The 10324-nt window shown below is 38.9% G+C and overlaps 1 protein-coding gene and 1 long non-coding RNA gene across 2 annotated transcripts in view; one reads left to right on the top strand and one right to left on the bottom strand.

The window, feature by feature from the left end:
* The first annotated feature begins 316 nt into the window (after window positions 1–316).
* Window positions 317–5425, top strand: LOC121384068. Its single transcript, XR_005959337.1, has 3 exons — window positions 317–3598; window positions 4095–4187; window positions 5373–5425. It is a non-coding gene; the product is annotated as an uncharacterized LOC121384068 (long non-coding RNA).
* Window positions 5426–8474: 3049 nt separating this feature from the next.
* The window catches only part of LOC121383005 (baculoviral IAP repeat-containing protein 3-like), a 9320-nt gene continuing 7470 nt past the window's right edge, over window positions 8475–10324 (bottom strand). Inside the window, exon 3 of the transcript XR_005959240.1 lies at window positions 8475–8843. The gene's annotated coding sequence lies outside the window, so the exon portion shown is untranslated. The remainder of the gene's footprint in view (window positions 8844–10324) is intronic.

Raw genomic sequence — 10324 nt, 5'->3', positions numbered from 1 at the left:
ACATGTAAAAACTCTGCAAAATTACAAATATCAATGTATATGAATTAAAATGAGAGTAAAAGTCAGTATGCATAAAAAGTGTTATACAAATTATTCATGGAATCGAAATCTTCCAATCACATTGTTTGTTCAAATATATATTTTCAAAAGATGAGGACGGAGCCAAAAATCTGGCATACCCCGTCAGTAATACACTGACAGTGCTCACATTAGGTGGAGTTACTAAAGCAATAAATGAATGGGTCAAAATAATTTGACCGTGCGTACATAATCATGTTTTAGTCACAAGCTAACGAAATAGAAGAATTTCAAGATCTATTTTTATTTGTCTGTGTTGAAGTTACCACATAAACAAACGAGTGGTATGCATAAACATATCTAAAACAACATTAGAAAGACACATTGTTCTTTTAAAATCTATACTTATGGTAGGTTCAGACTACCAACTGCTAAGACAGAGTTAATCAACTCTGCTCTCACGACTTCTACGACTGTCCATCTGCTAGTGTGGACGCTGTTACCACTCGATTCTCGTCGTATAACGCATTAGTTGCTTGGCTGAGCGCGCCCGTCATAAGTCGGGAGTTGGGAAAATTACAACGCAACCGTCGAGTTGGCCAACTTTCTGCTGAGCCTAGCAAAAGATACACATAAAAACGCAACTTTCATCACACCCATGCATGAAAATATTTCCTACGTCATAAATGATGTCTGACAATAGTGTAACGTTCTGTCGTCCCTACAGACCATAAACCTAAAGGTGACAATGAATTAATAAAACATCTCTTAAGCTGGTCGATCGCCCAGTTGTTAGTAATGTGGGTGACTTGCACTCGAACAAATCGGTTGTATAATTAGTGTTATCATCTCAGTCGTGGACGAGCCACACCCAGTAAAGACACGCGGTACATAGCAAATGGGGTGTCTTGTATTTTCTTTCTTTATTTCCTTTTATTAATATAGTTATACATTGGTGCTAACTTCGAAGACGCCGGTTAATTAAAGTTTAAAAGATTGTTTTGTGTAACGACACCACTAGAGCATATTGATTTATTAATCATCAACCAGTGCTCCTCGAATAATGAACGCTACGTACATGTTCATTCACAACAACATTGTTCCATTTGTAGAAAGGGGTCTTTTAAATTCATCATCCCACAGACAGGATAGTACATGTATACTACGGCCTTTTATATACCAGTGGTGGTGCACTGGATGGAACGAGAAATAACCCAATGGGCCAACCGACGGGAATCGATCCTAGACCACCATGCCACTGCTCTGGTAACATAAGCATTGTCTCCATTTCAGCAATCCAGTTGAGTCAACAACCTCTCAGTCGAATAAAATCCTAAACTGACCGAACGTTCGGATATGAGTATATTTCTACATCTGATAGTATTAATCAGCCTACCAAGCACAGTATAAAAGTATAGGGTTATTCTTGTTTGTACAGTACATACCATTTTTTATTAACTTTGAGCTTTACAGCTCATCAGTATACACACAAAAATATAAATAAAGACGACGGCTGCATATAGTGCAGCAGATGCAAAAACAATATAACAGTAATTATATAATATAAACATAATGTAATACCAATTATACATAATGGTTTGATATTAATCATAAGGTGTTTCTTAACCTGTTGCATTCAGAGAGGTATTTTCCAAGCTGGTTTAAAACTTTAATATTATTAATATTTAATAACAGTACAACTTTATGAGTTGAAGGTTTCTTGCAATAAATTTTTTTGATGTATTTTCTTCTAAGATCGTCATATTTGGGACATTCTAGTAGCATATGATATTCGTCTTCAATTTTGTTTAGATTACAATAATTACATATTCTATCTGACCTTTCTGTATTTCTGTACCTCCGGTTTCTATCGCTAAAGAATGGGCTGACAATCTAAGCGTAGTTAATAAAATGCGATTGTGTTTCGAAATATAGTTTTGCAAATAGTATTGTAAAGACACTCGATCTACAAGATGTTTATATAAAATACACGATGGGGAATTATGTAACATACTAAATAAAGACTGTTTAGCCTGATCAAAAATACAGAGTAAAGTTAAATTGGCATTATAGCATTATTTGACATCATGTTTTGCATCACACATCATTGTAAACATTGTAAGACCTATATCAAAATGAAAATGGTACCACCAATGCACAACACAATAAATTAGTTTTGAGCAAAATGTCACTGTTCTAAATTGCAAACTTCCCCCCCGCTATTTAACTTTACAAAAGTGGAACTTTTAAGTTTTGTTTGTAATCACCCGATATAATATATTAAGTTTCTATTATGATAAAAATAGCTTAAATATTATTATTTATTGTTTTATGCTATATAACATTAATTGATTCTGTTTACGATTTGGCCTAGAGCTGCCGTGTAAGTACAGTGTAATACAAGTTAAAGGCCTACAGGTTTTACAACAGGTTTTGGTTTCGTTGCTTTTGGGTTACATACACTAAATATACATTAAAATACGTGTACTTTCTTAACACAAATGGCTGCAATTGTTGGTCTGGGCCCGTTCCACGAAGCAATCTTAATGCTAAGATCACCTTAAATGCATGCCTTAAGGTGATCTTAGCACTAAGATCGCTTCGTGGAACAGGGCCCAGGACTACAAAATGCCCACCAAAGAGAAAAAACCCACAAAAAAACAAACAACTGAACTAACATACAAGAAATGGTAACATCCAGTATTTAGTTAATTTATTAAATATTAAAATTATTCATTCTTTGACAAAAGCTATCCTTACTTTGTCCTAATAATGAGAAGTAACATTCATGGTAGAAATATCAAGTTTCCATAAGATGTTGGTTGTCTTTTTATTGAGAACATATTTTATTGCATACACACACACACACACATATATATATATATATATATATATATATATATATATATACACACACACACACACACACACACACACACGCAAACGCACCCGCCCACGCGCACGTGTACACACACACACGCGCGCGCGCACGTACGCATGCACAAACACAGACACACATAAAAGGTTGGGCACAAGTTATGAAACTTACGAGACCTTGACTTAATTACAAAATTTAAATTGTACATAAATGCCGACTACAATGGTCAATAAATCAATCAATAAAATGCTGGGTGTTAGTGGCCGTGTGTTTTTCTTGTCGTTGTTGTATTTGAATTTTTCAAACTTTGACTTATTTATTTTTAATTTTTGTATTTCATTACACCTTCTTTTGTTTTACTTCTAATCAATTTGCAACTTACTAGAAATAGTGACCTCTAATTTTCTTTTAAATTATCCATTGTCGGTACGTCCTCAAAGACGGTTCATGTCATAAACATGATGACCATTGTTTAAAATACCCAATTATAACTGATTGGTTTCTATTTTTCAGGCGATCGCATGCGTCAGTGTATTCAATAAATCAGCACCCATGTATTACGTGTACATCGCCACGTTATACAAAAGACCACAAAAATCGGAGAGACCATATGCGATCGAATCCCAGTGGCAGACATCTTGATCACCGGCCGAAACATTAAACACGAACGGAACACGTACATTCACCATAACACTTCAACAGGTAGGTTTTTGCCTCCATCTTTAAATTAATCCACTTTGCATTAAACTATAAGAATCATCTCATCTATACCAGCAACAGATAACAGTAATTAGTGTGTACAAATTTCTCATTTGAAATTTAGCTTTTTTTATCATTATAGTATAGAGGGAACATACGTACACACACACACACACACACACACACGCGCGCGCGCGCACGCACACACATATACGCACGCACACATACGCCGCGTCGCACACTCATACACACATGAACAGCGTCGCATGCACACCCACACCAACACACACCGACACACACCACGCCAGCACGTACACACACAAACACAAGACCAAATAAAAAACCAGAAAAAAAAAGAAAGAAAAAAGAGCTGTTATGAGGTCTGTATTATACATGTATTCGGTCATTTGTTATTTTTATAACTCATTTTATTATTATTATTATTATTATTATTATTAAGGTTTTATTTCTTACTCAAACCTTTCATAATTTATTCCAGACATTCTCTGACACACAATGGCGTTCAGCAAGATTTTATTTTGGGGAGTGTTTATTGGCGTATTTTGTCTCGCGTCTGCGGGCTCATCACAAGGTTTGTAAACATTTGTAAATAGCACAACCGAAAAAATGTCTAGAAATACCAGCATACTTTCTCTGTTATTTTGATATGATTCGGGAAATGCATGTGAATACATATTTATGCCGTGATAAGAATACTTGGGTAACACGGTTCGTGCATTTCTTCACTCTGTCTTGCATCAACCAAAGTTTGTTTTGTTTAACGACACAACGAGAGCACATTGATTAATTAATCATTGACTCTTGGATGTCAAACATTTGGTAAATCTGACTTGCCATCAGAGGAAACCTGCTACATTTTTCCTAATGCAGCAAGGGATCTTTTATATGCACCTTCCCACAGACAGGATAGCACATATCACGGCCTTTGATACACCAGTCGTGGTGCACTGACTGGAACGAGAAATAGCCCAATGGGTCTACCGACGGGGATCGATCCTAGACCGACCGCGCATCAGGCGAACGCTTTACCAATGGGCTACGTCCCGCCTCCATTGATAAGCGATGTTATGGGTGTAATACAGCTTTTACCTACTGTCTTGCAAGAAAAGTACTATTTGCATGCAAAGTAGCACAATTCTACCACAAAGTGCACAATCTTCGTTCTTATCCGCCTCACTATTGTACGAATTAGGGCATTTTCTCCCCGATCTCGTACGCTTATGATCATCATGACCGTAATGAACGGGCCAGTTCTAAGCTCACACTAATTTTATCGACAACATTTATCTTCATCAGATAAATTCATCGATTTTCAAGATATTACTAGTAGATGGTAGTGTTGTTTATTGTGTCCCTTTGTTTAATATTCGATAGCAAAGGTTTGTTCGTACAGCTTTTTAAGCTGTATCCTAACCAGACGCGAACGATGCGAGCGATTATTTTAGAAATCATTTATTTCAATCGCTGTATCCTAACCGCACGTGTACAGGGCGACAGATACATCTGTCACATCGCACGCGTGCAGTTAGATGAAAGCAATGATTTCTAAAATAATCGCTCGCGTCCGGTTTTGCTGTATCCTAACCGGACGCGAGCGATGCGACAGACATACATTTTATCTGCCGCGCCGTACGCGTGCGGTTAGGATACGGCGATTGAAATCAATGATTTGCTAATAACACGCTACAATCGCCTTAACGCATCCGGCTGGATACAGCTTTAATAATAACTGTTTATAACTATTTTTTCCCAACAGAATGCAACTTAATCCCGGCTGACGTTGTGTTCAACATAGATGGTTCTGCGTCACTACCACTATAACTTCTACGGTGAAATTATGTTTGTTTATAATTTGCCCTTGAAATTTACTATCAATTCCAAAACCACAGCTGGTTGGTGCTTTATATTCCACAACTCTGTTGATAACCTTTTTTGTCTCGGTAAATATAACAAACACAGCTATTTTGGGAGAAACATTAGCTTCCAACGACTCGGAATGATGGCACGCGTACAAGTAAGGGTCCCACGGTTTGCAAGGGACACAGCTACTTTGCCCCTGAACATGGCGCCTGTGTGGTGTGAAAAATTCCTGATTGTATAACGGATGGTAATTCGAACGATCGAAGCTACAATACCCTTAACACAGCTGGCTGTGCGGTACTACCAATGAGGATAACTGATGTGTCCTATTTGCCCAGCACACAACACAGCTCGGCAACACAGCTGGCTGTGCGGTCATACCAATGAAGTGGGCGAGGTTTCCACTGAAGGTCCCAGCACACTGCCCTTAACACAGCTACAATACCCTTAACACAGCTGGCTGTGCGGTACTACCAATGACTGCTGATAATTGATGTGTCCCAGCACACTGCCCTTAACACAGCTACAATACCCTTAACACAGCTGGCTGTGCGGTACTACCAATGACTGCTGATATCGATGTGTCCCAGCACACTGCCCTTAACACAGCTACAATACCCTTAACACAGCTGGCTGTGCGGTACTACCAGCTCCCACCCAGAGCGAGTTTTAACGACTCGATGGGTAGGTGTAAGACCACACTGCACCCTCTTGTCTCAGCACAAACCCTTAACCCACAGCTGGCTGTGCGGTACTACCAATGACTGCTGATAACTGATGTGTCCCAGCACACGTGCCCTTAACACAGCTTAATTGGATAACACAGCAAGATCATTTGCGGTACTAAATGAAATGTAATGTATTAATAAATGTTTGTACACACTGCCCATATGATATAGAAAAAGAACACAGCTGGCTGTGCGTTTTACTTGCTGATATCTTTAGGTGTCCCAGCACACTGCCCTTAACACAGCTATTAATAAACAACACAGCTCACTCCATGTTTCCACCAATGCCTGCTGATAATTGAGATGCTTAGCACACTGCCCTTAACACAGCTCCAATATCCTGAAAACATCTGGCTGTGCGGTATTACCATGACTGCTGATAATTGATGTGTCCCAGCACACTGCCCTTAACACAGCTACAATACCCTTAACACAGCTGGCTGTGCGGTACTACCAATGACTGCTGATAACTGATGTGTAACCCAGCACACCCTCCCTAGATACAGCTACATGTAGTCCCTTAACGTCCATGGGGTGGGCGGGGGTACCAATGACTGGATGATAATGGGCCATGTGGCCCAGCACACTGCCCGTAACACAGCTACAATACCCAGTCCTAACACAGCTGGCTGTACGGGACTACCAATGAGTGCTGATAACTGATGTGTCCCAGCACACTGCCCTTAACACAGCTACAATACCCTTAACACAGCTGGCTGTGCGGTACTACCAATGACTGCTGATATATTGATGTGTCCCAGCACACTGCCCTTAACACAGCTACACTACCCTTAACACAGCTGGCTGTGCGGGACTGCCAATATAGTTGTTTGTTTCTTCTTTTTAATTAACAACAACAATAGCAACAAAAAAAAACATAAAAACAATCTGACATTAAAAACTTACTGGGTAGAAATACTACTTTAAAAAACCCACCAAAAACCCATGAAAATAAAACAAGCAAACAAACAAACAAAATAAAAACATACATTAACATACAAACCAATACAAACCTAATGTACAGCAGGACTTAGAATACCACTTAACAGTAGCGTAGGAAGGTGCCAAAAAGGGGGGTGGGGTGGGGGGCACACTTTTATATCTACACACTTTTACACTATTATAAAGCAAATATAAAACAAAATATCTGAAGTGTGTGTGTGGGAGGGGGGGCACATGCTCCCTTGCCGCCCCCCCCCCCCCCCCCCCCCGCTTCCTATGCCAGTGCTTAACACTTGAAATGTGCGGAGTATAATATTAAAGTGGTTTTTTTATTTTCAGGTACATGAAGTCGCAATTCCTCAAGAACCAAGTGTTCAAATATGAAATCTCTTGATATCCAATCTTACTCTATATTTCACGTTATTCCAATGGTCACTTTTTCGCAACTTTTTCAAATAAATGTACAAATTGTCCAAAATATGACATTCCAAGACAAACACAAAATTTATTTTCACCCTGTTGTAACTGTCAAAGAAAGCTGTTAACTTAAGAGTCAAATTAAATAAACATGTGAGACTGGTTTAATGTTTTATGGAATGACACAAAGAAAACAATTCTGTAATATTAACTTGAGGGTGAGAAGCTGTTTTATTTCAAAAGTATTTTAATCCCACTCATAGACGTCGGAAGCGGATGGCCAGGGAGTACTCCCCTATACCCAAATGTGAAGCTGGAGGCAAGCCTCCCTCCTCCCCAGTTGAAAGGCAATCAAAATATGAATTTCAATTAATATACACATAGAGAATACTACATGAATGGCCGTTGGATTCCATTTATCTTACGAGTTGTTTAAAAACGAAAGAAAGTTGGATAAGGTTTTAAACAGCGAGTTGTAAGATCAATGATATCTAACTGACACGAATGTAGTATTATATATTACTTACATATCCTCAAAATTCAGGTTTTAAGCAAATTATATATATATATATATATATATATATATATATATATATATATATATGACGTCACATTTAATAACTGGTCTCTCCAGTATGTCACCGACACCTCGGTGGCGTCATGGTTAGGCCATCGGTCTACAGGCTGGTAGGTACTGGGTTCGGATCCCAGTCGAGGCATGGGATTTTCAATCCAGATACCGACTCCGAAGTCTGAGTGAGTGCTCCGCAAGGCTCAATGGGTAGGTATAAACCACTTGCACCGACCAGTGATCCATAACTGGTTCAACAAAGGCCATGGTTTGTGCTATCCTGCCTGTGGGAAGCGCAAATAAAAGATCCCTTGCTGCTAATCGGAAAGTGTAGCCCATGTAGTGGCGACAGCGGGTTTCCTCTTAAAATTTGTCCTTAACCATATGTCTGACACCATATAACCGTAAATAAAATGTGTTGAGTGCGTCGTTAAATAAAACATTTCTTTCTTTCTCCAGTATGTCCCCCAGTTACCGACATCTTCCGACGCTTATGCACCGTCTCATTTCTTTGTTTCCGTGTTTTTTTCTTCTCGCTTTGATAGCAAAGTCCCTCCTACTTTCAACATCCCAGCCAAGTGCCTCCTATTTTCAACATCCCAGTCCTTGCCTCTTCAGCTGCGACAGTTAATTTATCCGTGCGTCAAACCTGACAGTCCTGGGTCACTGTGACCTTAGTCTGGTCACTTCGTAGAACGTTCGATAGAGACTGCAAGATAAAAACAAAGTGATAAGGAAATGAAAACACGTAGTAGTATCAGAATAGTGTGTGACCTATTAATAGAACTTTATGCTTCAATCTCAATTCAAAACGACCAAAATTAAAACCACATATATACATTACAGGGGCGAATTAAGATTTGTTCAGGGTTCACACAAACGAATTTTGATTTAATTAATCAGTGTTCACTGTTCAGATATATAGAGTATTTGCTGGAATGTTTTTTTGTTTGTTTTTTAAATATGCTTAATTTAATTAACATTTTATTAACCAAAAACTAAATGTTATAGCTAGTTTGTATAAAGATTAGCAATTGGATAAGTTGGCAATGTACATGGTGAACCTTGGTCGTTCTTGGGATGGGGTGCAACGTTTAAAAAGAGCACTTCCGGTATTCAGGAACTCCAATAATCATGTACCCCACTAAAAAACAATATGTACAATGTATTCATCTGCTAAGCATTGGCTTTTTCAAGGCTCTTTAAATATCGGCGTGGGGGAGGGGGGGGGGGGTAAGGCGTGCGCACCCCCACAACCCTTTCTTTGTATCCACGCCTGCATTAATACATTTAAATCATCTTAAGAAGTAGACAATTTCATATTATTTTTCGGGGTATTTGCATGGAGGGGGTGGGGGGGGGGGCGGACAAATCTGTAATACAGGTCATCGACATTAAAAAAAATACAAGTAGGCCTACTAGTTTGAAAACTTTCAACTGAAATCCTTAGTGACGCCCAGGATATTCTTCGTGTATTTGCTACACATGCTAATCCATTTGTTATTCATTTATTCATTTATTACGTAGGACTGTAATAATATGTATTGTACATGCAGTATTAGTCGTTTGCTCATGTATCACATTACGTAGCCCAGCGGTAAAGCGCTCGCTTGATGCGCGGTCGGTCTGGGGTCAATCTCCGTCGGTGGGCCCTATTGAGCTATTTCTCATTCCAGCCAGTGCACCACGACTGGTATATCAAAGGCCGTGGTATGTACTACCCTGTCTGTGGGATGGTGCATATAAAAGATCCATTGCTGCTAATCGAATAGAGTAGCCCATGAAGTGGCGACAGCGGGTTTCCTCTCTCAATATATGTGTGGTCCATATGTCTGACACCATATAACCGTAAATAAAATGTGTTGAGTGCGTCGTTCAATAAAACATTTCCTTCTTTCTCGTATCACTTTATGTGATCCGAGTTCAAATTAAGTTTTGTTGTTCTGATATGAACTTGGCTAATATACACCAAGTCTACGCTGATACGAACAGTCAACCCAGCAATAGGTTATTCATGGTTATTCACCATGAAAAAGGTTAGTTTTGTTTAACGACACCACTAGAGCACATTTATTTATTAAACATCGGTGATTGGATGTTAAACATTTGGTAATTTTTACATATAGTCTAAGAGAGGAAACCCGCTACATTTTTCCATTAGTAGCAAGGGATTTTTTTTTGTATGCAGCG

Source organism: Gigantopelta aegis, chromosome 10 (genome assembly GCF_016097555.1).
Source record: "Gigantopelta aegis isolate Gae_Host chromosome 10, Gae_host_genome, whole genome shotgun sequence".
Taxonomy (NCBI): Eukaryota; Metazoa; Mollusca; class Gastropoda; order Neomphalida; family Peltospiridae; genus Gigantopelta; species Gigantopelta aegis.
Note: the sequence above shows the minus strand (reverse complement) of the source record. Positions and strands in the feature narration are given on the sequence as shown.